The sequence below is a fragment of the Ambystoma mexicanum genome, chromosome 6p, assembly GCF_040938575.1.
Source record: "Ambystoma mexicanum isolate Mex_15411 chromosome 6p, UKY_AmexF1_1, whole genome shotgun sequence".
NCBI classification, from domain to species: Eukaryota; Metazoa; Chordata; class Amphibia; order Caudata; family Ambystomatidae; genus Ambystoma; species Ambystoma mexicanum.
In genome coordinates this window covers 601,816,000-601,843,763 of record NC_090935.1, presented here as the reverse complement: position 1 = coordinate 601,843,763, position 27,764 = coordinate 601,816,000, and positions in this window count along the sequence as shown.

Below are 27,764 nucleotides of genomic sequence, written 5' to 3'. Positions count from 1 at the left end.
ATAAGACCTACCTGAACAATATCAAATGGGCTGGCGTCAGTGAAGTAATTGGACCGCACACATCCACGAAAGACAACGCGCCCCTGCAAAGAAGGCAGGACGGAGAGCATGCCTAACTCTAGCACAAGGTGAGGAGCGGGCCCCAGAGGGGCTGAAATCATACAGGGGTGGGGGGAGGATACTTACCCCGGTCGGTCAGTCTTGAACACAGTCCTCCTGTATTTGCAGGCAGAACCTTTCCCGCAGACCACATCTGGGCAAAGCTGAGAAGTATACCAGCGAGTAACCCGGCTGGGTGACGTCCCTGTGGATACCAAGTGAGCGTAACAGACTGTCCGCTGGACGTGTTTTGGGGCGCACTGCGTTGTGTGCATGTGCCTTGGTGCACTATGCACACTGTTGCCAATTTTCTACACACTAATAGTGCGCAACACCTGCGCCAACCATTTTGGGAAGATGCTGGCTACTTATAGGGTGCACCAGCTGGGATGCTTATTTGCATACCTATCTGTAGCAGGTGGGTGCACGCACCCACATTAACATTCCTTTGCATATGCTGCAGAGTGCTGATGTTACCAGGACACAGAGGCAGCCCCTGTGCCTGTACATGCCTGCACTTGCAGTACGCACAAACGTCCGTTCCCACACGCATTAACAGGTGTGGACAACATGCAGCCATGCGGAGCCTGCTGACGTCGTTCAGATGCGTCCATTGTAATTGTGGGTATTCCATAGTACACTTATCTTTTGCTTAATTGCAAGCATTGCAAGGGGGACTGTGTGCAGCTGAGTCTGAGTGCAATTTCAGGAAAAAAAGCATACCACCCAAACACTTAGCAACACTATCATTATTAATGTTCACTTTTGCACATTCCTACAGGTGTCCAGTCAAAATGTCGAAAACATTTGGACGGATGACAAAAATGTCAAAAAAATGATGTCGAAAAAATAAATTTCGAATGCTTTATTATTTTATTTACATGTTTTTTTTTGGTTCTGCAAGTAAAAAAAGGGTTAAAACAGAAAAGAAAATTTAAAAAGGGGGGTTGGAGGGGGAACTCCCTATTTCGAACAAAAAACAAACTAAAAAAGACATTCGAAATTTATTTTTCGACATTATTTTTTCTACATTCTGGGCCTCATTACAACTCAGGCGTTAAGGGTTAACGCCACCGTTAACCCTTAACGCCTGATTCTGATTTTAACGCCTGCTTTTAGCAGGCGTTAAAATCCATGGCGCTAACCTGCCATGGTGCTAATTACGCCGCCGTAATTTACGGCGGCGTAATTAGCGCCTTCCCCACTCCCATTATGCCCTATGGGGCAAAAATGGGAATGGGGAAGGGAAAATGGGAAATGGGGATTTACCGCCCCACTCACCTTGGAATGGGGCGGTAAATCCGCCATCCACCATGGTGTAAACGGAGTTTACACCATGGTGGTAAAGTTGGTGCACTTAGCACCAAGGTTGTAATGAGGCCCTTTGACTTTCAACCAAATGTTATTCGAAATAGTGACTATAAACCCATTAGGGAAGGGAAGGGGTAGCACAATTCTGCACTTACTGTGGGGAAATGCGGATTTATAGAACTTGGTTGTTAGGGAAGGAAGAGATTGCTGTGCCACTGTCACGTCTCCCATGACACGATTTTTGAGGGGATGGCGGCCGGCGACATGGGGAAGGAGTATACATGCAGGTGTGCCACAGCCATTTCATTTGGTCCAAAACATTTGTTTGTACGCAACTTATCTTAAGGCTTTATATTATAATAACTTAGTAAACCAGTTACTATCTGTAAATGAACAACAGATTTGTCATGTACTAACCTCACAGATTGCACTAAGTGCTTATATGAAATTAAATCACAGTGCTAAACTTATGAAGGCAAACTATTGTTCTTAACTATTTTTATATTGTTTCATGAATAAAATATGTGATATGCAAAAAATTGGTGAAGCTATGCTTTCTATTTTAAGTGGTTTGAGAGCCATAACTGTTGGCATCTAATTGAGATGATTGAGAAAGGGGTAGTTGATGTGAACTGTTCACATTTCAGTTACGGAACTTGTAAGTGGGCACAATTGTTCCCCATTTTTTTGCTTTGCCTTACAGCCTCTTCTTTTTGCTATTTGCACAGTTTCTTTCCTTTGCTATGCGCAAATGGTGTTGTGAGCATCAGGAGACTCAAAAGGAAAGGCAGCCGTGGTGCTCTAGGAGGAGCCAGACCCTGGCAAGAGACCAGAGGACTCGTGGGACCCAGAGGTGCTGCGCGGTGCATTTTCCCCGAGGCCAGGACCCACTCAGGTGTGGAACTGGTAGAATGAGCTGCTGGTGAATGCAGTGCCCCGAGGACGAGGTCCGTGTGTGAATGCCAGTGACAGAGGTGCTGGCAAAAGCAAGAGTGAGAACAAGAGTGAGAGAAGCTGCGCAGCAAGCAAGTGAGGCTTGCCTCCGTGAGCATCCCCGCTTCCCGAGAGAGAGAGGAGAAAGCTGCAGGAGCCACGGGAACCAGATACAAATTAATAGGAGTGTCAGAGAAACACTGCAAAGGTCTGGACACCGCTAACAAACTCCAGTGAGCAATGAACTGTAATGCAATCCTGAAAAAGCATATATTGAATGCAGCAGTAAATGGAAACAATGTACTGAATGAAATAATACTGAATGAACATTTATTGAATACCAAACTAAACAGAAGCAATACATTGAAAGTAATACAGCGATTTTTTAATAATCAGCCACCATTTAAAACCCTGAATAATGAATGTCAGAAAGGGTCTGAGGCTTTGACTTTAAGATTGAATGCGGCGAATAATTTGGCAAGAAGGGTTGAAGTAACCACCCAATTGAAATTGAATCCTGCTACTTTCTTGCTAAAGGAACACCTCAAGAAATATTTGAACTTGTAAACCATTGAACATCAGCTGGGGAAACCTATGGTTGGGTGACCTGTGATGGGTGGACCGTGTGGTCTGACAACTGCGACTAGACCATTGGGTTTCCATGTGTCAACTTTGTTAACATCAAGCATCAAGTTTCAACTGGCTTCTGGTTGTGTGACCTGTGATGTGTGGACGGTGTGATCCAACAACTGCACCTAGACCAGAGGCCACTAAAGGGTTGAAAAGTGGTGAGAGGTGTGAGGTTTTTGGTGATACTAAGCAAAGGAGGGGTCAAACAGACCCTATGTTTTTCTGAGAACTTGTGAAGCAACTATTATGAGAGTGACTCTTGAGGAAGGGAACCCTGAGAGGTCAAATCTGGAGAATCATCGTCTTGAGGAAGGGTGTCCAAGGACAACAGTGTTGTATGAACTTTTCTATTGCATTTGAACTTGGGGAGGGAAACCTCTAAATCTTCATTTTGATGTAAACTGTGATATTTACGAGTCTACAAAAAGGTAACTTTAAAGTTGCTGCAGTCCTAGTTGATAGGAAGCCATATTGGAATGATGTTAAACTTTAATTGGAGAACTTCAACTTCATGGAAATCTGAATTGGCATTCTTTATACATTATATACACATCTTGCACTTTTTATGACACAAGGGCAATTCCAGGGTCAAACAGCTTGTGTAGAGTGGGTGACAAAATCAAGTTCTTCATGGGAGGATAGTTTTATAAAGAAATTACCCCAATTATAAATGTTAAAACACAACACAAGATAATGAAATCTATACTAGTAGGGTCGACTATGGAAGGGATCAGAATAAAAGACCATAAAATGCTGCAGTGCAGTGATGATGAGGGAAAGAAATACCTGGGTGCTGGAATAGAGGCCAGCTACAGTAAAAAGGAAGTGTACTTACGCTGAAGGATGGGTTGACAAATTGATACAAATCACTGGCACTCTTAGAACAGCCTAAGGAGGTTTTACAAAATGTGAATAAAGGGTGCCTAAATATATATAACTGCTCACCTGTGTAGAAGATGAGATGAGAGAGGACCAATAAAACCGCTGAAAAATGCTACCCTGTGCTTCCACAATAATGGCACTGTGAAGGTTGGAATTAACACAGGACGTGGACGCATTTCTGAAGTGCCAGTTATGAAAGTAGGTACAGCAGTATTAATGGACCACTACTGGGGTTGTGGTTCAAAGGCCTACAATGAACAGCCCCCAAATTGGAAGGGTCCTCTGCTTCATAACGATAATAAGCACACTGTCTTTGGTGGTACCCCAAAGTGAGGTACAGATTGGAGATTTCCCCCTGATGAGTAAGACTGTTTGCAAAAAAGACTCTTGTACTTAAACGCAACAAGAGAGAACATTATATTTCTGCAGAATCAATAGAGGTCTATAATGACATACCAGATGAACATAAACTGTTCGGCTAGGCAGAAACGATCATTACTTATTACCTTGTCCCTGGTTTGCAAGCTGTGGTAAATGCCACGTGGTTGCAGATATCCAGATGTGAGCTGCTACAAACAATAAATGCAAACATGAAAGGGTTTAATGCCATTAAAGAAGAATTTAGAGCAGTATAGCTAATAGCCCTTCCATGGAGGGAGGCGTTTACACAAAATTGGCCATCTTGCTGCACATACAGACCAGCAAACGATGAGGAGAATGGGACCCTTACAGAGGCTATCTCAGCCTTACAAGAGCTGCAAACTAAGATGGCATCAGAGGTGGAAGAAATTGGAAATGATGACTGTCTGGATTATTTGTTTTCATGGGTACCCACCTGGTTGGCAAACACATTCTAACTTCTATTGGCCATACTAGTACTGGTCCTGACAGCTATTTGTGTTCTAAAAATAACCCTGAACCAATGTGAAAAGGTGAGCAAGAAGGCACACAAACAGACAAATTGCCCAAAATGCTTCCTCTAGACCGTCTCATTGGGCCTGCTGGGACATTACCTGAATGTCCGGTTGATCCTCACAACTACACTGAACATTGGGTGGATAGTGAAGCTGATGGGGATTGCTATTTTACAAAATGTCCACCTGCTCTGAGACCCCCCAGGCCCGTGTGCGCTCCCAGCAGCCTCCCTCCCCAGCCCGCTCTACTTCTGTGTTTTCTGTGTTTTCCCTCCTTCTGCCGCGTCCCAGCCCACCTGCGGTCCCTGATTGGTGCTTTGAATTTGTAGCAGCCGAGCCTACCAGCCCGCACTGCATGTGCTTTTTTCATTGGACATCCGCTAGATTCTGGTGAGTGTTGTGTTTCAAGACTCTGGTCCTCTATTTTATTAAATTTCAACCTGATCTGAGACCCCCCCAGGTCCATGTGCGCTCCCAGCAGCCTCCCTCCCCAGCCCGCTCTACTTCTGTGTTTTCCCTCCTCCTCCTGCCTCCCAGCCCACCCGCGGTCCCTGGTGCTTTAAATTTGTAGCAGCTGAGCCTACCAGCCCGCACTGCATGCGCTTATTCCATTGAACATCCGCTAGATTCTGGCAAGTGTTGTGCTCTAAGACCCATCTGTGCCTCTATTTTACTAGCTTTTCACCTGCTCTGAGACCCCCCAGGCCTGTGTGCGCTCCCTGCAGCCTCCCTCCCCAGCCCTCTCTACTTCCGTGTTACCTGAATGTCCGGTTGATCCTCACAACTACACTGAACATGCTGATGGGGATTGCTATTTTACAAAATGTCCACCTGCTCTGAGACCCCCCAAGCCTGTGTGCACTCCCTGCAGCCTCCCTCCCCAGCCCACTCTACTTCCGTGTTTTCCATGTTTTCCCTCCTCCTCCCGCGTCCCAGCCCGCCCGTGGTCCATGATTGGTGCTCCATCTACATCATAAGTGACCCTCGCAGGGCAGGCCTCTGCCCGGCAGCCCCTTTAGCTAAGGACCCCAAGGCAAAGGGCGGCTCCAACAGAGGCGGCTCCAGAAAGTGTCTGCAGGTGTCTGCAGGGGAAGCCAGTGGCCAGCCGTCAGCCGTCAGCCATCAGCGACTAGTACGGTAGGAGTAGCATGGGTGGGGAATGACTCTGCCCTGAAAAATTTTAGCAAACTGAACTACACCTGTACAATACTGTGACTACCTTCCTCTGCCTCCCCCTCTCCCAATATACAGGACTCTCAAATCTAGCTGTGTCGAGTCTTATACTTAAGTCGCATTGTTAGGTGTAGGCCTTTCTCCCACTATTCAAGACTCTCTAACCTAGCTGTGTCTAGTCTTGTACTCAAACTGCATAGTTAGGTATAGGCCTTTCTCCCACTATAGAGGACTCTCTAACCTAGCTGTGTCTAGTCTTGTACTCAAAGTGCATAGTTAGGTGTAGGCCTTTCTCCCACTATACAGGACTCTCAAATCTATCTGTGTTTGGTCTTGTACTCAAACTGCACTGTTAGGTGAAGGCCTTTCTCCCACTGTACAGGACTCTCAAATGTAACCGTAACTGTGTTTGGTCTTATACTCAAGTTGCATTGTTAGGTGTAGGCTCTACCTGTGTTTAGTTTTATACTCAAGTTGCATTGTTAGGTGTAGGCTCTAGCATTGTTTAGTCTTGTACTCAAATTGCATTGTTAAGTGTAGGCTCTAGCTGTGTTTAGTCTTGTACTCAAATTGCATTGCTAGGTGTAGGCCTTTCTCCCACTATACAGGACTCTCTAACATAGCTGTGTCTAGTTTTGAACTCAAACTGTATTGTTAGGCATAGGAATTTCCCTCACTATACAGGACTCTCAAATCTAGCTGTGTTTGGTCTTGTACTCAAACTACACCGTTAGGTGTAGGAATTTCTCCCACTGTACAGGACTCTCAAATCTAGCTGTGTTTGGTCTTGTACTCAAACTGCATTGTTAGGTGTAGGCCTTTCTCCAATATACAGGACTCTCAAATCTAGCTGTGTTTGGTCTTATACTCAAGTTGCATTGTTAGGTGTAGGCTCTACCTGTGTTTAGTCTTGTGCACAAATTGCATTGTTTCGTGTAGGCCTTTCTCCCACTATACAGTACTCTCAAATCTAGCTGCGTTTGGTCTTGTACCCAAATTGCATTGTTTCATGTAGGCCTTTCTCCCACTATACAGGACTCTCAAATCTGGCTCTTGAATATCTCACTGTGATAGTGTTGTCATCATTGCCCTGCTCCACACTGTGGTAGTATTGTGTATGCTAGGCTGCCCCACACTATTATAATATTGTCATCACTGGCCTGCCCCACATTGTGATAGCTTTGACTACCAGCCTAGCACCCCACTGATACCAGCCTACCACTCCACCCCACTGATACCCACCCTACTGAGTCCTGTACCATGCATCGAGAACCAAAATTCCACAATGCAGAAGTAGACACCAACAGAGAGAGCTGGATCATGCAACAATAAACACAGACAAAGAAACCCAAGTATCCTCCGTAGAGGCAACATCGAATACAGGAAACACCCTGCCAAACAACGCTACCATCAGAACAAACACTGCAAGAGAAAAATCTTTATATCTTACACCTTACCTCGTGACAACCACAGAACCCTAATACATCAACAACACTGACACCTCAAGACAAATAAAGAATCACTCCAAAGGACTGGAAAAAAGATGTGAGTACCCCAGAAGAGAGTGGGAAGACTCCAACCCCCTCACTCCATTCATCACAAAACAGTAGAACACTATCGATATCCACAACAGACCACACAAGACGACAAAGCTCTAGTAAACAACAACCTAACCACTAACCTAATGGACCGATTCAATGAAAGGAAGCCTTTGCTGATCTTCAAGCGATTGGCATCACTAGAGAACCACCGCATTTGAACAGCCAAGCTACCAATCGAGCAGATCGCTTCAATGAAGAAGCAGCCTTCGCTGATCTTCATCCTCATCCAATCAACGTCAATACAGAAACATCTCGACCATACAACTATAAACCAAAACTAGGACAACTAATCAACAAAACCAGACCCAAAGGATTCACTGCAATTCAATCAACGTGAGGTCGATTTCCAAACATGCCACTGAAATCTACGACCTACTATGTGACGGGGGTACTGACATCCTATTCATAACCGAAACATGGCTAGACAACAATTACAAGATCATCCTCAACAACTGCCTGACTGATAACTTCAAATGCGTCAACTGGTTGGCATCAAAACATGTGCCCATAAAAGGTACCCGGGACTTTTGTCCAAGATATCTAGGACCCTATATCATTGAATCAGTGATAAATCCTGTGGCCATCAAGTTAGCCTTACCACCAAGCATGCAAATTAATCCGGTGTTCCATGTGTCACTTATAAAACCTGTACAACCAGGAACCCGAGTCTTAACACCACCAAAACCTGTGCTAGTTGATGGAGAGCCTGAATTTGAAGTTAAAAACATCCTGGATTCGAAACGTACCAGATCTAAGCTATACTATTTAGTGGACTGGAAAGGGTACGGGCCTCAAGACAGAACTTGGCAACCAAGTGAACATATTCACGCACCACGTCTGATTAAGAGGTTTCACCTGGATGACCGCACCAAACCCGGACCGGACAGGAAGGATACCATGAGAGGGGCTTTGGGGGAGTGCTGTCATGACCACTGTGAGGGGGCACAAGTTGTGCCACAAGCAGGCTCCCACCAGAACCCTGAGGGCCCTAAATCCACTGCAGAAGGGCTCCTGGAGCCAGTCCTGGCACCTTTGGCACCGGGATCATATGTAGGAAGGAGGGGCTGTTCAGACTAGGTCCCATTTATGTACATGGGCCTTTAAATCCAACATGGAGGTACCCACACAGCCTAGTTCTAAGAACCAAGCCATGCGGTCTAGTGTTTTGGGTGTGGCAGGTCTGGAACTACTTTACCTGGTACTGCTTTACCTGGGCTATATAAATCAAACCCTGACTGCAGAACACGCTTCGCATTATTCTGCAACCAGCAGCGTGATGCTCACCGTGTCCAGCTCCTGGTCTTCAGCATCTTCCTGTAGTCCTGCAAGAACAAGAACAAGATTATTCTGTCTTACCTGAGAAAACACCATCCAGTATTCAGCATCTCAACTGGGCTGCAATCTGTGGAAACCGAGAGAAGAAGAAACATCACTCACCTGTGAGTACTAGCTTAAGGACTTTCGGCGAACCGCTACCACAGCTGCTGCTCGAATATCGCAACCTGCAATAACGAGAAAAGGAAAAACAATATTGGAACGCGCACACTTCCAAAACATCGAATTCCATCAGTCTTATCTGAATTCCATCGCGCTATGCCGCGCTTCCATCCGGAGCACCACAGCAACATCTGCAAAGGAAAAAGAGACATATTCAGGTTTGCTTTCAATATTAAACAACCGCACAGTGCTGTACTTACCTTAATGGATTCCGGGGGCCTGTTTTTCATTGCGCTCTCCTCCACTCGCAGCACCACAGCGGCCTGTGAGGAGAAGAAGAAGAAAACACAGGTTAGCTTTAAAAGACCACCAGGTCTTGACCACCAGGTGAGCATGAGCATGGCTGCCTGAGTCTGCGTCTCCTTAAATCAGACCGAATCATTCGTAAATTAAGGCAGTTTAAACTGCAATTTCTGCCAATATCGTCTTCCGTTCCTGTTGCCTACCTGCTCAGACTCCACTATCTGCTTTTTCAGCGAGAATTGGACCCGCCTGGAGTGGCTTCAGGATCGAGCCTCGGAGCGGCCTTCCTCCCGCTCTGTCTTCGGACGGACCTGGGGAGTCCTTCCCGCCTTCAGACATCTAGGGCGGCAGTTGCCAGGGTCGGACTCGTCTAGAGCGTCTCCTGGATCGAACCTTGGAGCGACATTCCTCCTTCCAGACATCCAGGGCGGCGGTCGCCGAGATCGGACCTGCCTAGAGCGGCTCCGGGATCAAGCCTCGGAGCAGCCTTCCTCCAGCTTCATCATCTGATCGGCCTGCGGGGCCCCCCCACCTTCCATTCATCCAGGGCGGCAGTTGCCTCCTCCTTCCTTCTGCTCCCTGCTGAGCCAGCCGGCCTGCGGGGTCCTCCCACCTTCCAGTAGTCCAGAGCGGCGGTGGCCTCTTCCTTCCTTGCCGCTGCCTGCTGTACCAGCCGGCCTGTGGGGTCTTCCCGCCTTCCAGTCACCTAGGTCGGCCTCTTCCTTCCTTGCTGCGGTCGACACCAACGGATCCTGCACAGGTCAGGTGCCGGAGCCCCTTGTCGGTTGCCAGAGCCCATTGTCATTAATTGGGGCACAACAACAGGTACGGCTACCGCTGTCTGCTGAGCCAGCTCCGGCCCCCTTTGGAGTCATCTGACCGCCGATCTCCTCGCGGCCCTCGGAGTCCCCTCCTTCTTCCTTCGTTTCCTGGGGCCCCCTCCACACCGCAGTCTCCACACAGCTCTGCGTGCCCTTGACCTGCTTCGCAGCGGCCTAGGGCCTCCTCCACACGGCTGCCTCTGCATTACTCTCTGAGCTCTCTCGTCATTCCACACGTCTTGGAGCCTCTTCCTCCTGCGTGCATTCCTGGTGGACTCACTTCGCCGAATCCTGTGGCTCCCTCCATACAGCTGCCTTCACTCAGCTCTCCGAGCCCCTTCTTCTTCCCACAGGGCTTGCGTCCCCTCCTCCTGCGCACTATCCCGATGAATTCGCTTCACTGCTTCCTGGGGCCTCTGTACTTCACTCAACCCCGGAACACGGTCTGCACTACGCTGGTTCCCGGTTGATCCATATAACTGCCTTCTAGGGCCTCTGCGCTATACTTGTTCCCCTTGTATAATTGTCGCTTCACTGGCTTTGCTCCAACTCTACTCCCACAGTTCCTGGCTTATCCGGCTCTGACTTTGAGTTTTATGCTTCTTCTCTCCCCTCTTCATTGTTTGTTCCCACGCCTTTTCAGCTCTACCCTGTCACCACCTTCGGCGGTGCGTAAATAACTTTGGACACCTACTTTGTCATACATCAAGTACCACTTGACCCCTCCATCTACACTATCGAGTTCCTGCACCATCTGACTTTTTTGGATCCTTCTGGCTCCCTCTGTGGTGATAACTTGGTGCAACTACTTTGTCCTGTCTCAAGCACCTCTGGACTCCTCCATCCACAGTCTCGAGTTCCTGAACCCTCCGACTCTTTTGACTCCCCCTGGCTCCCTCCCACCTCCAACTCAAATTCCTCCTATCCTCATCGTCGCTGATCTCTACCCTCTACATTCCCGTTCCTACTATTCTGCTCCTACCTACCTGTCTGTACCTAAGTCCTTGGTATGTGATCCCCCTTATCTCCTTCTCACCTCACTCTCTCCTCCCTCTCCCCCCCACCATCTCCTCCTCTCCCTCCTATTCTACTGGCTCCTCCTGATGCCTAGTCCTCTCCACTATTTCCCTCCCCACTCTCCTACCCATCCTCCTTCCTTTTCTCATCGCCCTAACCTTCTCTACCCCCCCACTGCCAACCAGTCTGCCCTCATCAACACACCTCTCTGGAACTCCAGATCCATTTGTAACAAGACCGCAGCTACCCTTGATCTTTTCTTTCGCCTCAATCTTCATTTCCTCTGCCTAACTGAGACATGGATTCCACCTCACAACACCTCTGCCCTGCTTCCTTAACGACCTTGTCTTCCTCTTTCATCCATACCCCTCGTACCTCTGGACGAGGTGGCAGCGTTGGTCTCTTATTCCACCCTAAATTCATTTCCTCCTCTTCATCTCCAACTCTCCCCTCTTTCTCTACCTTTGAATTCCTCTACAAGTCCTTCTCTTCTCCCTACCCAATTTCCTTCCTGATCGTCTATCGACCCCCTGGTCCTCTCTCCTCTTTCCTTGATGATCTGGATCACCTCCTCTCACGTATTTCTCCACCTGCCTCTCCTTTAGTGGTACTTGGCGACTTTAATATCCATCTGCCTTCTCCCCCACAATCTTCTCCTCTCCTCTCCATCCTTGATTCCTATCTCTTCTCCCTCCTTCCTTCACCCTCTACTCACTCCTCTGGCTCCACTCTTGACCTCATCTTTTCCTCCTCCCACTCCTCCTCCCCTGTCTCCTCTCTCCCTGTTTATCTCTCAGATCATGCTCTACTCTCTTTCTCCCTTTCCCCTCTCTCCACACCTACTACCACTAATCCCTCTCCCCCAATCTACTCACATCGTGACCTCTGGGACTTTGACGCTACCCTCCTCTTCGACACCTGATCTTCTTCTCTCCCATCTCACCAAGACTTTTCATTACTCTCTGCTGATGATGCTCTCTCTTCCCTTTCATCCTCTATCTCCACTGCCCTTGACCAACTTTACCCCCTTTCTCTCTTTCGCCCAACACGGAAACCTTCTCAACCTTGGCTTACCCCCCATCTCCGCTCTATGCGACACCTTCTCAGGCGATTAGAGAGACGCTGGCTCAAAACTCCCTCGCTTTCTAATCAAACCTCTTACTTCTCTTACCACGCTCTTTACAACTCTTGCCTTGCAACCACCAAGTCCTCTTACTACTCTAACCTTCTCCAGTCTCAAGCATCTCATCCTCGTCGAATTTTTCAAACTCTTACCCCTCTTCTCTCTCCTCCTACTCCCAATCCCTCATCCAACTCCACGCTTTCTCCCTCTAACTTTGCTAACTTCTTTTCCTCCAAAATCATCTCAATCCGCCAAAAAATTATCTCCCCCTCTAGCTCCCTCTCTTCTCCTCCCCCCTCTCCTCCCTCTTCCACTATGTCTGTCTTCTCATCTGTCTCTGCTTCGGATGTCTCCTCCCTCCTTTCCAAAGCCCACCCCACATCCGCTCCCTCTGACCCTCTCCCCTCCGTTATCATCCCCAAAATCTACCCTCTTCTTATCCCATACCTTACCACTTTCTTTAACTCCTGCCTCTCCTCTTCTACCATTCCCTCAGCCTTCAAACATGCAATGATTATTCCTATCCTAAAGAAACCCTCTGCTGATCCACTCCTCACCTCTAACTACAGACCTATCTCCCTTCTACCTTTCCTTTCTAAACTTCTTGAGTGTCTCGCTTATTCTCAACTCTCTTCTTTTGTCTCTTCCTCCTCTCTCCTTCCTCCCTTCCAATCTGGCTTCCGATCTAAACACTCCACCGAAACCGCTCTCACTTCTATCCTCAATTCTCTCCTCTCTGCTCGGCATGCCAAGCAATCATCCATCCTTATTCTCCTTGATCTCTCTGCAACTTTTGACACTGTTGATCACCCACTCCTCCTACACACTGGGCCTCATTACGACCCTGGCGGTAAGGGGTTAACGCCAGCGTTAGCTGCGCCGACCCCTTACCGCCAATTACGAGGTCCCCTAGCGCCATGGTGCTTTTAACACCTGCTTTTAGCAGGTGTTAAAATCCATGGCGCTAAGGGACCATGGAGTTAATTACGCCACCGTAATTTACGGTGGCGTAATTAACGCCTTCCCCACTCCCATTATGCCCTATGGGGCAAAAATGGGAATGGGGAAGGGTAAATGGGGATTGGGGACTTACCGCCCCGCCTAGGTCGGAATGGGGCGGTAAGTCCGCCAACCACCATGGCGTAAACGTAGTTTACGCCATGGTGGTAAAGTCACGGCCCAGGCGGTAACTTACCGCCTGGGTCGTAATGAGGCCCACTCTCTCCTTCTTCGGATTCAAAGGCCCTGTTCTGAAATGGCTATCTTCCTATCTCTCTTCTCGTTCCTTTACCGTCTCATGGGGGGGTCAGACCTCTTCTTCCTTCCCTCTAAAATACGGTGTTCCACAAGGCTCTGTACTTGGTCCTTTCCTCTTCTCTCTTTACACCTCACTCATCGCCTCTGTTATCTCCTCCTTTGATATCTCCCATCACTTTTACGCTGATGATACTCAACTCTTTCTCTCTTTCTCCTCCTTCACACCTGACCTCCATCTTAAACTCTCCTCCTGTCTCACAGCTATCAAGAACTGGATGTCCTCCCGCTTCCTCTCTCTTAATACTGATAAAACTGAAGTCCTTTTCTTCCCTTCTAGCTCACTTCCTCCTTCATCTCCTCCCCCATTCATCCACTTTCCTCCCTCCAACCTCCCGATCTCCTCCCATGCTCGATATCTAGGCGTTATATTTAACTCCTCTCTCTCCTTTTCACAACACATTTCACTTACCTCTCGCTCCTGCCGTTACCACCTATACAACATTCGCAAAATCCGTCCCTCCCTCACATTCCATGCGACCAAACTCCTTATCTCCTCTCTCATCTTTTCCCGACTATTCTATTGTTCCCCCTTATTCTTTGAACTTCCTGCATCCCAGCTTGCCCCCCTTAAATCCATTAACCACTCTGCTGTTCGTAATCTTTGACTCCTTACCTCCCGTGATTCCATCACCTCCTCGCTCTCTCATCTTCGCTGGCTACCTTTCCACTTACAGTTAAAATTCTGCTTTCTCTGCCTTGTTTTCAAATCCTTACATGGTCTTGCTCCTTCCTATCTCTCCTCCCTTCTCACCTTTTATTCCCCCTCTTGCTCTCTTCGTTCTGCTGACCATTTCCTCCTCACTGTACCTCCTTCCCTTGTGCTTCCTCCCGGTTCCGCTCCTTCCAACTCCTTGCTCCTCTTCACTGGAACTCACACCCTCTCTCAATCGGCTCTTCCATGACCCTTCCCTCATTTCGCACTTCCCTTAAATCCGTTCTCCTCCACTCTCCTCCTTGAAGACCTCCCCTATTCTCTCTTCCTCCCCCTCTGTCCCTCTTCTAACTCCTCTCTCCCCACTCCCTTTTCATTCTCCCACCCCTCTATTCTTCACTTGTTCTATCCTTCTCTGTTCCCCCTCACCAATCCTACTCCCTCTCCACTTACCCTCCCCTCAGTTAATTGCTTTTTGCACTGTTTTGTTGTCGAATGATTCATTATGTTATTTTGCTCCCAATGTTTATTGTTGTTCACTGTATGAGTTGTTCCATTGTACAGTGCCTTGGTGTAAGGTGCTCTATAAATAAACAAATCAATCAATCAATCAATCAAAAGACAATAAAGGCGCTGCGCTTCGCGCTTTCTCTTACCTAGACACGTGCCTCTCCATCCGGCACGCCAGCATCAAGATCTTCGCACCTGGAAAGAAGGAGATAAAGACATTAATGAATTCCCACCATAAACCGAACAAAGACTTACAATTAACAAACCTACCTGCCTACCAGAAGATTCGGGGTCAAAACAGGCCTGGGCCCAAGGAAGGCGTACTGCACCAGTGAAACAACTCAGGCAGCTCGCCAACAAACATCAAGCACCTCTGCACAAGTAACGCAGGACGGATAGCTCACCCTACAAATAACTAAGGTGAGAAAAGAACCCAGTGGGAAGGGAATCGGTCAGAGGGAGGTGGGAGATTCACCCATTAGAGACAGTTATCACAAATCCTCCCTTCTGTAATTGCAGATTTATTATTCAGCATTGGGCAACTACGCATCCAGGGTTCCAGATCTTAGAGCCTTCCAGACACCCCCGGGATATCAGGTGAGCGTAATAGCAAAGTCATTTTTGCAGCACTCCCCCATTGGGTGCTGTCAAATTTTCAAACACTCATGCAGCAATCACATACAGAACCTCTGCATTACACACTGTCATTTCTATACACCACTCCATATTTACCGTTACACACTCTCAGTACACGTTCCGTTTGATTGCAAAGCACCTCTACCAGAAGCCTCTGCTAAAGAATGTACGATTGCAGCATCCACAGAGATCCTAAGATGCACCCAGCACACCTTTGGCCATGCACACAACAGTGAAGCCTTTTCCACACCCACCACAACACTATACATCCAAGCAAGCGACCATGTGGGCACCTAACATTATGCACAAATGTACCATTCGTAGCGGCACTTCTACCCAACTCCCCCACACCATAAAACACCCATTCACGAAAACATGTCATACTTAGCAGAATCCGCAAACATACCACAGCCTGCACCACCCCTACGCACTGCCATTCACAAAGTATTGTGTCACTGGCAACCTATGCACAACAGCTTCACAACATTGGACCTACGCCAATATATCTGCACACAGCAGAGTAACCAACCACATAGCAGCTGCACTTTAACCATGCCTACTTCCATACTCACATTACGCACACACTGCACCCTGAGGCCACACTACACAACTTCTCACTGCAACATCTCCTGCTACACACCAAATACTGTAGCATGTTGCAACTATCACCACAACCATGAAACACACAATACACACTTTGCAACTCACTTGTGGTGCTTTAGCACGTCGACAATGTGCTCCAAACCCATTCTCCAAAGATCACCACCCTGTGCCTCATGCACTGTCAAACCTGCATTGCTCCAGTGGGTGTGCTCCTTGCACACATTCCCTGGACCGTAATGCAACCATGCACGTCAGCATGTCACCAACTACCACTATGCACATACACACCACTGGCACCAGCACTCCTAACCAACCTCCACACTGCAATGGACATGCACAGCGTTACATGCAACAGTTACCATAGTGTATATGCATTACACTGTCTCCGGCACCCCTACGCCCTTTCATTCACATACTATTGTCTTACCCACTTCCACTCAGAAAGTATTGTGTCACTGCCAACTTAACCACAAAATGTTTACAACATTGCCCATACTGCAAGCATTGTGCACACAGCACACTATCCAAGCACATATAAGCTGTCCTTCAACCATACCCTCTACCATACTGACAGTATGCAAACACTGCACCCAGTGCCCACACTGCGTGACTTTTCACTGCAGCATCTCCAACCACAGCGCACCGCCATGGAGCTATGCAGCAACAAATTGCAACAGTTACAATAATGTACAAACAAAACACTCTCTCCTGCATTCCTGTGCACTTTCAATCATATACTATGGGTGTACCCACTTCCATTCAGAAAGTATTGTGCCACTGGCAACCTACCCGCATTCTGTTTGCAACACTGGCCTCTAACGGCTGAAATGTGCTCCACAACCATTTCTTACATGTCACCACCCTCTAACTGATGCAATGTTAGACACAGGGTAGGCACTTCTGCTAATAACATTAACAGACTACAGATTACACAAAACAACGCCCTTAGAGCCGCCCTCAGCATGCCTAAGAGAGAGCACATCTCCCAGGCAAGAAAGGATGCCCACTGGCTCCCAATCATAGAACGCATAACATTCAAAGCCCTTACCATCACACACAAGTGCCTCGCTCAGACTGCCGCAGCCTACCTAGTAGACAGAATACACCAGACTCCAGCCCACAGACCTAAACGTGACCAATACTCTCACCTGCTCTCTGTCCCAGTGTTCAACAGAGCTAAAGCAGACGGCACTAGCTTTGAAGTATTAGCCCCAATAGCCTGGAACATGCTTCCTCTCAGACTAAGAAGCGAAGAATCTCTTACAGTGTTCAGAAAGCTGCTAAAAACAAAGTTATTTCACTAATACTTTCCACAAATGTACTGTCTCCACTCTGTTCCACTGTAACATCTGGAACTCTCTCTTAACACTGCCACTGAACATGTACTACTGTTATCACTGCCTATGAATTACCTGTCCTACGGTACAAAGTAACCTTCTGTAACAGCGCCACAATGCCTCTGGGCTGATGGGCGCTTTATAAATTCAAACAAAATAAAATAAAATAAATAAAAGTCAAAAGCGCATTACTGCTGTGGGTATCCTCAAGGCCTAGGCTCTTGAGTGCATGGCCTACAGCCTTCGGCCATGCACCCAATAGTCTAGGCCTTGAACACACCCAGAGCAACGTAATGCCACCAGGCATGTCACCATGTCAGCAACTACGACAATCCACATACACACCACTGCCACCAGCACTCCTACCCAACCTGTGCACCACCATGGAGCTATGCAGCAACAAATTGCAACAGTTAACATAACGCCCATGTGGGCAGATAACATTATGCACAAACGTAACATACGTAGATAGCGGACTTCACCCCAACTCCCCCATTCACGAAAACAGGTCGCAATTAGCAGAATCCACAAACATACCACAGTCACCACCCCCCCTACCCACAGCCATTCACAAAGAATTGTGTCACTAACCACAACATTTTCACAACATTGGACCTACTTCAACAAATCTGCACACAACATAGGCCTTGAACACACCGACTGCAATGTAATGCCACCATGCATGTCACCATATCACTAACTACGACCATCCACATACGCACCACTGCCACCAGCACTCCTGCCCAACCTGCGCACCGCCATGGAGCTATGCAGCAACAAATTGAAACAGTTAACATAATGTACAAACAAAACACTCTCTCCTGCATCCTGTGCACTTTCATTCACATACTATGGGCGTACCCACTTCCATTCACAAAGTACTGTGTCACTGCCAACCTACCCACATTCTGTTTGAAACACTGGCCCTACTGCAACCAATCTGCACACACCAAACTATGCAAGCACCACCCTCTACCGGTGCAGAGTCAAACATGCGTTCCTGCGGTGGGTATGTTGCAGCCCTACCCTCTTGAGTGCATACCCTGCAGCCTACGGCCTATGACCTTCGGCTATGCACCCAATAGTCTAATCCTTCCACAGGCCTACCACACCTTCATTCACCCATGAATGCCACCATGTGCCCAACTACCGCATTCTATCCGCAGCACACAGCCACCTGCACTCTCACCCAACCTATGTCATGTGCAATTCACTCCCCTTCTGCAATTGACATGCCACCACTTACCACAAAAAGACGTCGCCGCAAACAGGTTGCGAAAGCTGCCTCCAATCACCACACAAAGTACTTGCCTACATATGTCACATGAACCACTTCTCAGTCCCCCACCCGTTCCCTCCCTTAGTGCCGCCAACACATTGCGTACGGTACATTTTCCAGACCCGCCGCCGCACTGTCCTCCGATACACCATGGCAGCTTTCCCCAAAAATGTTGATGCACAGCACCCTTCCCTCCAGCCAACCACCGGCCACGTCCAAACTTCTCTGACAGCACACCTGTAAAGGAGGAAGGATCTCACAGGGCCCCCTTCATTCTTAATGACGCTCATGATATGCTCATTCTGCGGTTGACAGGGCACCTCTGGCCAAGGTGTTAGGTAGCCATTGAATGACACATAACTGTGCATGGCCTATGAGCCGCGAGATTCCATTTTGTGTTAACTATGACTACATTTTCTACTAGGCTGCATGTAAATGCTGAATGCAAGCCTGCACCTCTCCCCCTCATTCTCTGTGCACTGCCAGCATGCCAACCCCCCACCTCCTCCCCTCTGCCGTCTCCACGGCTTCCTGTACTCACGGAAGCTTGAGCGCAAAGTGTAGCGAGCTAAACACTGTATCTCTTCTCTTCCTTTGTCATCATTGCCCTGTGTGTGACCGGGCCGGACCCTTGTCCTGGAAAAAAACATCCATCTGCCACAAACAAGCAGACCCCTTCTAAAGAAATATAGACTACAAGCCCCCCTAAGTCTACACTTCTTTGATGTAACAGTTGCAAGCCCCCAGCCCATGTGCCTCTCTAGTTCACCCTTATATCACTAATCCAGGGACGTCATTTAGTGGTCACCAGAGGTCGCAAGTGTGACCTCTGAGGTCTCCCTTGCGACCTCTGTGGTCTCCCTTGCGACCTCTAAAAAAAAGGAAAAAAAGGAATGTTTTATTTTTTTTATTTTTTTTTGTAATGCAAGCTCCTGGGCTGTGGACAGCACCATGTGGCTCTTTACTTCTGGAGTGGCTGGCTTTCTTGTTTAGGCCCCTTCAAAAAAAGAAGACAATAAGAACAAGAGTGCCACAAGTCTAACACTTTCAGCACTGACCCTAAATAAGAAAGAATAGGAATACCAAATAATGGGCATAATTATAAGTATGGCGGGAAGTCAACAACGGCGCCGGTATCGCTACCGGCACCGTTGCTACCGTACCACCAAACTACAAGTTGGGCTCACGGGTCTCGCTCTACCTGCCAGGTCGGACCTGACAGGCAGTGCGGCACCCACGAGCACAACTCGTGGATGCACCGGCACCGCTAAGAACGGTGCTGGTGCATCCGAGCTCCCCATTCCCATTCGGGCCTGTAGGGCCGAATGGGGATGGGGGGTCGCTTATTACCAGCATCCGCTAATGGGCAATTACCGGGTCCACCAAACTCGGCATGACCCGGTAATTGCCCATTCGCGGGTGCCAGTAAAATCACAGGTTCGGTGGCAGCCGTGCCTTTGTTACAGGCACAGCTACCACCAAACCCGTAATGAGGCCCAATGTGTCTTTCTGGAATTCTATACAATAATTGCTAGACTCATTAAAGGTTTATTTCAGGCACACTTCAGGGGGTGAGGCACTGATTTAGTCTATTCTTAAATGCCTCAACTCAGCCTTTCATCCTTCTGAGGTCGATAAATGAGTACCAACACAGGTTGGGTGATATTGGGTGTATATTTTTTCTATATAAAGCGCTTAAGCGTAAGTGCTATATAATAACACATCATTATCATTTGGTAATGGACGTCTGCTTGCATTCACAGTAATTTGGTAATATGAGCCTATACACACTGATCTTAACGATACATATGGCGATCCCTTCTTGTATGAAATGTACATCACATTATAGTGTTATCGTAACCATATTTTTCGTAGTGTACAGTGCTATGTGATGCCACTTCCTGTTTGTCAACGGGTGAAACATTGTGTTCCATCGCTTCCCGTGATATCACTTCAGGCTGGGGTCAAATGGCATCACTTCCTGTGATGTCCTTAGGGGTCAGGGGTCGTGTGATGTCACTTCCGCTACCCCTGGCATTTTGGTGAAATGACATCCCTGCACTAATCCCATGCGGCCATATATTTTTCTTGTACTAACAAAGAGTAAAACACCTGCATTAAATTCAAAGAGATGCTCGATTTGTGTGTTTTTGAAATACTGTGTTAGATAAGTCACCTGGGCCAATGTACCCTAACTCTTGGTGGCTCAGGACAAATTCTTAGATGGTATATATTGTGCATTGAAATGTATGTATAATACTAAAATGTATGTGGCCAAAAGGGCAAAGAGTTAGATAGAAAGAAATACAATGATGCGGACATCGCCTGAACCTGCACCCTCCCAGATGAGCCCAGCTGACCCGTGTGCTCCAAGAAGTTACAAATCCGGAGCTCACCAATCCTAGAGCAACACCCCTACACAAAGTGTAATGTCAAGTCCCCTTTGCACAATGAGCACTACTTACTGTATCCCCTATAGTTCACGTCATAGATGACGTGTTTTGTAATATAATGTGTATTTTCTGTTGTTTGGGCAGAGCGCTCTCGGAGTAGCAGAGTCCTCTGCGTGCCCCATTTTAACTTTATATAAAGACTTGTCTTTTACCTCACTCGCAATTGGTCCTGGTCTCATTCCCTACTGGGGTGTGTCCATTAGTGTCTCTTATTTTGAATATTTCATTGTAATTGGGGGCAATGCCAGCTTTCACGCTGTACTGCGAGCCAATGAAACTTCTATCCGCGCAGCGAACAGGGAAATGGGTCAGCGGACCCAGATATCACACATTTTTGGGATGTGCATTTCAGTATTTTGCAAAAAAGTTACTTTTCTTATTTCCACCAAACAAACAAAAGCTCGCTTTCTGACCCAAGCCCCCGCTCCTTCTGCAAATTTGGTGAAAATCCGTTGAGCCGTCCATGGAAAAAAATATTTGTTTGGGACCCCCTGCAACTTTGCCACCACCCTTGCATGAAACCTCGCCCAACTTGGCGAAAGAATTCAGAGCCAACCATATACTTTTTTTGCAAAGTTTGGTGAGGATTCGTCCAGGGAGGAGCGAAGTTATAAGCCACCGAAAAAGTGCTCTTCCTATGAGTTTAGCAACTTTACCATAACTACATGGCCCTGAAGAACCTCGATACATAAGAGATGCAACGCGTGACTGACAGAGAATGAACCAAGGTACAGCCATTTTCTTAGCACAAGGGCGCAGTATGCCCAGAAACAACAGGGCTTCAGACAAGTGCTGAACTTGCAAAAACATATTTGTTTGAGAGAGCAAAAAATGTCAGGGTGTGACCGCTTGTAGGTGCGCTTATGCCCTGGTGTATGTGGCGTGGCGTACTGCATCACCAGTGTGGTGAGGTTAAACTCCTAGGGCCTCATTATGACCCAGGCGGTAAGGGGTTAACGGCGCTGTAAAAGGTGGCAGCACCGTTAACACCTTACCGCCTAATTATGAGGTCCCTTTGCGGGTCCCTACCTTAACGGCTGGTTTTACCAGCCGTTAAGGATTGGACCCACAAAGGGACCTTGGAGGTAATTACGGTACCGTAATTAGCGGTATCGTAACTACTGCCTTCCCCATTTCCATTGAGCCCTATGTGGGCAGAAATGGGAATGGGGAAGGGCCAATGGTAAATGGGGAATTACCGCCCCGCCAACCTTGGAATGGGGCGGTAATTCCGCCATTCACCATGCCGGAATTGGTAAAATACCGGTGGCAACCACGGCGCTAGTAGCGCCATGGTTACTGCACGGGTCGTAATGAGGCCCCTTCTCATGCATGAGAAAGTCCCAAAACCTGTTTGCGCTCGGAATTCTCTGACTTGTAGATTTTTACCTAAATGTCAAATGGGTAAGAAAAAACGGCAAGACCCATGGCCACAGGAGAGCTGGGAAATCTGATAGTTCACGTTAGAAATGCACATCTCAAATAAAGGCAACCTTACAATATGTACATTCTTAGAGAAACCAGCCAACATAATATTGTTTTAGCTTCATAATCCACATGCTGTCCGGAAAACCAGAAGTCCCAGAATGCAAAATGATACAAGCCTGAACCAACACTACTTTAAAAGCACTTTAAGACATACAGAAACATTTTAAGTAAAGTCACTGCATACATATTACCTCTGTCACAAACCTCCATAGTGCTGTTGCGTATGGTGTTAAGAGCATTTGTCAACTAATGCGGAACAATACCTTTTTGTATGTCAGTCACAGGCATCTTGACTAACATATAAACGGGAGCTTTTCCTCTTTTTGCATATGTTTGGGCATTTGGCACTGATGGAACCCCTATTCTCTAGGTAACAATCCGTGAGGGGTCTTTCAGATGGAAAAGTCCCATTCATTTCCAAATGCCTAAACATATGCACAAGATAAGAGCACTCCAAAGGGGACTAAGAACAAAGGAGTAAGAGGAGTAAGGGCTCTTCTGGCAGTCATTAAACGACCTGCAACAATTGCAGGTCATTGAACCTGTCAGGTCGCCTCCTGAGGGCATGCAGCCCGCCCACATCATTGTGTGGGCAGACCGCCATTGCGGTCTTATCCTCCCCAGTAAGGAGGAAGTGACGTTGGGCTAGGTAGGGGGGCCACGGGAAGTTCGGCAGTTCCTGCCTGGGTTTGAATAAAGGCAGTCGCATTCACTCCTGGCTCCCGCGTGATCCTTCCCTCCTATGCGGTTTAAGGGTCCGCGTAAAACCTTACAATTGGTGACGAGGGGTACACTGTACCCGCCCGTGCCAGTAGGAGGCCCGCAGCCGAGCAGTTGTAGCACGTCGGCGCACCTCCGCTCCGGTGGCTTCGGAGGCACGCAGAGGACCGCGGTCGAGCGGCTTGGCGGGTCGGCGCGCCTCTCATGTGCGTAGACCCGCCGCCATCAAGGAGTGCGGAGGAAGGAAGCCGCCCTCCATACACACCACGTGGGTGTGCTCGCGCTCCAGGCCCGCAAGTGGTCGCGGGTGCCAATCGCGCCCCCCCTCTCCTCGTCGTCCCGCAGGCAGCGGGAGGCACCACAAGGGTCAAGGAACCCGGGGGCAACAAGTAGGGGGCACATCACAGCCCACCAAGGCGACGCAGGGCCCTAGCAGTCAGCACAAAGCACGTGCTCCACGTGGAGCCGCACGTGCTGCAGGAGTGAAGCACAGCAGATACACAAGACTCCGGAGACACATCAGGCCTCCACTGGAGCACAACAGCCACCGCGGACATGTCTGGCCCAACGAGCCAGCAGCATCCTCATCAGGCGGATCTGGAGCCGTGGCAGATGATCCCCAACAGGCACAAGGATCAGGTACTGCCTCACAAAACCTACATATACCAGGCCCATTCGATGTCAGAGAGGCCTCCAATCTAGGCCCCAGATGGGTCATATGGCTCAGGGATTTCAAATTCTACACCGGGGCAATCGGCCTAACCGATGACGCAATGTTAAAAAACACCCTATTCATGAAAGTAGGCCCCGCTGTCAGGGACATAGCAGGCGAGTTGATGAATGTAGATACTGTTACCTACGGAGAACTCCATGGGAAGCTATCAGAATACTTCACGCCCCATACTCACATTGACTATGAGTGCCATGTATTTCATACTACAAGACAGGAAAAAGGGGAGTCGCTAGATAATTTTGTGATGCGCTTACGCATTGCAGCCCCCCTTTCCAAGACTATTGGGAGTGTGCAAAAGTGTTCGAATTTTATCAGCTGTGTCGATGCACCTTCCCCTTGCCACAGCCAGGCCTGGCTGCATCGGCAATCTGAGCCTGACTACAGGCAGCACAGAGCTGCAGCTTCAATTCTCTGCGACGGTCCCATGAGATGAGACACCAGCGCTGGGGATTCTCAGAGGCTGACGCTCTTTCCTCCGTGGAGAGAGAGGGTCAGCCTTGCCTAGCACCTGCCCTGCAGTGATGAGTAATGTCATGGCAGTTTCTTAATGCACGCCATGTTGGGCGGGTGCGGCAAAGGAGGACCCGTGGAGGACCAGTCCCACAGTTGTGGGGTGACCAGATTTAAAAAGTAAAAGACAGTGATAGGGCAACTAGCATATACGTAGGACTAAGGCCATCATTCTGAGTTTGGAGGTAAGTAACGCCTTACTGGCATGGCGTAAATAGCGTGTCCGAGCAGTCATCAGTCCGCTATTAAAGGACTATTACGACTTCACGGGCATAAGCTTTATACCATGCCAGTAAGGTCATTAGCACTATTCTCAAAACGGCCTCAAGCCACAGTTGGGGATTCGCAAACTTCTTACTCCGTGGAGCAATGTCTGTTTTCTACAAAAAGAAGTTCAATACCTAAAAGGTGCCACAACTCACATGGGTATCCTATCTAGCAGGTAAGCAGCACTATGAAACTCAACAATACACATTTTATTAGTTATACACAATTCATTGCTAAAAAGGTCATCATAAAAAATGGTCATATTAAATAAAACAAACAACCAATTTTAAAACCACACAAGTAAATCAGCTTTAGTCGATTAAATTTGATCTCTGGTCGAACCCGTGTGGCCTAATCACACTGAGTCCCCTAGCCTAAAATGTTGTTCTGGCTATTTCGTATTTTAGTTTTTCAAATTCCCAACTTGTACAAGTTTCTGTCCCATTGTCACAAAAATGTGGGACATTCTTCAGGGGTGTGTAGTGTCTTGTGTAGATCTTATCCAAGCTGAAATCATGTATTCAAATTTCTGTCTTCTTGTAAAGACGATGTACCCTGTTAATATAAAGGAAGCACTATATTACTCTCTCTTATGACAGTACTAGTCCATCAATTAAACTGACTGCATGACCCTTATCCCCTTAAAGGTGAAAAGTATGTGATTCGTTACATACCTCTCTGACTCAAGAGTTCACTATCCTGGAGTCTTCTTTAACCTTGAATGGTTAATTTAAAGGCAGAATTCCAATTATTCTAGAGTTTACTGCCTGGATTCCTCTGTCTTCTGTCCTAGTATATAACACATATTGGCATTAGATTAATGTAGGCCCGGGATGGTAAATTATCATCTCTTGCTTTTATAATGGAGGCATCTTACCATGTTCTTATAAACGTATGGCCCCAACGTTACTTCATCCGCTCATAATGTATTTCAAAAACTTTCTTATACCCCCAGGAGTGTCTGTTCCCTGAAAGATATAATAGCAGGAACAAAAGACCTGTAAGGTTTGTCCGCTTCTTGTACTCTAAATGCATATAACAATCGAGTAAAAAATCTTTTCCACTTACTCATATACCAATATAGGTGATGAGTATCTCCAAGGTATCCAGCCCAAATGTTCAATTCACGCTTAGGAAAAGAGGAATTAGCCTATTCCAAAAGTTACTCACTTGGGTAATGTCAAGAAGAGCCGGTAACGCGAGCCACGGTAAGCCCTCAGCAGGATCCAGTATATGAATCTACATCCCGCGATCGCTCCCGCGGGAGGCGTGATGACGTCATCACGCCGGACGTCAGCGTAACCGCGATACCGCGCGATGACGTCATCACGCCACGCGCGCACGGTCATAGACGACCACTATTGAGGGGAAATGTAGTCCCTACGTTCCCTATGCCACCCCGCATCAGCCACCAGATGGGCTAGACATGCAGATGTTAGGAATCAGGCCCCTATTGTTTCTCCATCCGCCAGCAATAGAACAACACTAGTTCCACATGAACAAATGTGTGTTAGCGCCAATCAGGATGGTCATATCAATATCTAGTCATAATAACTACAGATTCGAGCTGGCAACATTAGTTCACATTATAACAAAGTCCAGTGTATACAAACAGAGTCACACACCAGTATTCAGCGAGGGAGCTGCAAAGAGTTAGCAAATAAATTGGTGTTTTTCACGTCCCCCAGACATATGCTTCCATATATTTGTAGAGAAGTTTTTGTCACGCTGCTGTGTACAGGTCTCTCCCACCACATATATCTGATCTAGCAATATGCACAATGTAGACAAACCAATGGCGATTTTGGCAATAACATGATTACATCTATCCAAAATCCATTTCAAACAATAATGATCGAGTCAGAACAAGTTGCCTAGGCATTGTGCCATTCCACACCTTCGTTTAACCCGTGGAGATGGCTTTTTGACAGAAAAATCCATTTCTGTTCTAATTGAAACAACTTTTTGTTAATCAATTCCTGTGACTCCCCTTTAATTTGCTTAAGAATAACCCATTCAAATTCATTACTGGTATGTTTCTTTTCCATAAAATGTTTCACCATGGGTGCCTGTTCAATTCCATTCCTAATGCAGCTTCTATGCTCGATCATCCTTGTTTTACACTTTCTGTTCGTTTTCCCTATATAAATCAATTGACAGGGACATTTAATTAAATAGATGACATTACTCGTTTCACAATTGGTGTGTTCTGCCATTTTCCACATTTTTCCAAAGCCCAAATCCACAGTCATAGTTTTCTTGGTTTGCATACACATTGTACAATTACCACATGGATAATGTCCCAGTACTGGCGGGAGTCCCCACAGGTTAGTCTGTTGACATACTCTCTTTCTATTCTTTACATCGTTCCTCATGACTAAGTCACGTACAGTAGTACTCTTTTTGAAGGCAATAATCGGATTCCCCATTTCCTTTGTCATAATTTTCTTCCAATTTTTGTGAATAATACTCTTAATCTTATACGAGAGATTACTAAAGGTGTTTACAAAAACTAGTGGGGTCTCTTTGGTTTCTCCATCTCTACGTATTTGTTGGTCCAAGAGTGCTTCTCGATTGTTATTAAAAGCTCTCTTAGCAGCTTTTTTTACTAAAGAGGTGGTATATCCTCTATGTACCATTAGCGTCATTAGCGCCATGCTGTTAAAAGCACCTAAAATGCCCTTAGCGGCATCAAGCATAGCGCAGATAACACTACCGACAAGGTCCAATGCGGCATTAGCGGTGACCGTAATTAGCTTTGACCGCTAATAACGGTCACCGCTATTAATGGTCACCACTAATAAGCAGAACCAGAAGTAGCGTCATCACACAGGAACGGGAAGGAGCACGGCGGCCATCTTTAAAAACACAATCCATTGCCATCCTCACCACACAGGACCCTTCGGACTCTGCAGTTGTCGTGAAAAGATCCACCTATAACACCACTATGCCCAAGGCCCTGAAGAAGGGAGCTGCCCACCAGCGGAAAGAAAGATTCAATGACGATGAGCTGCA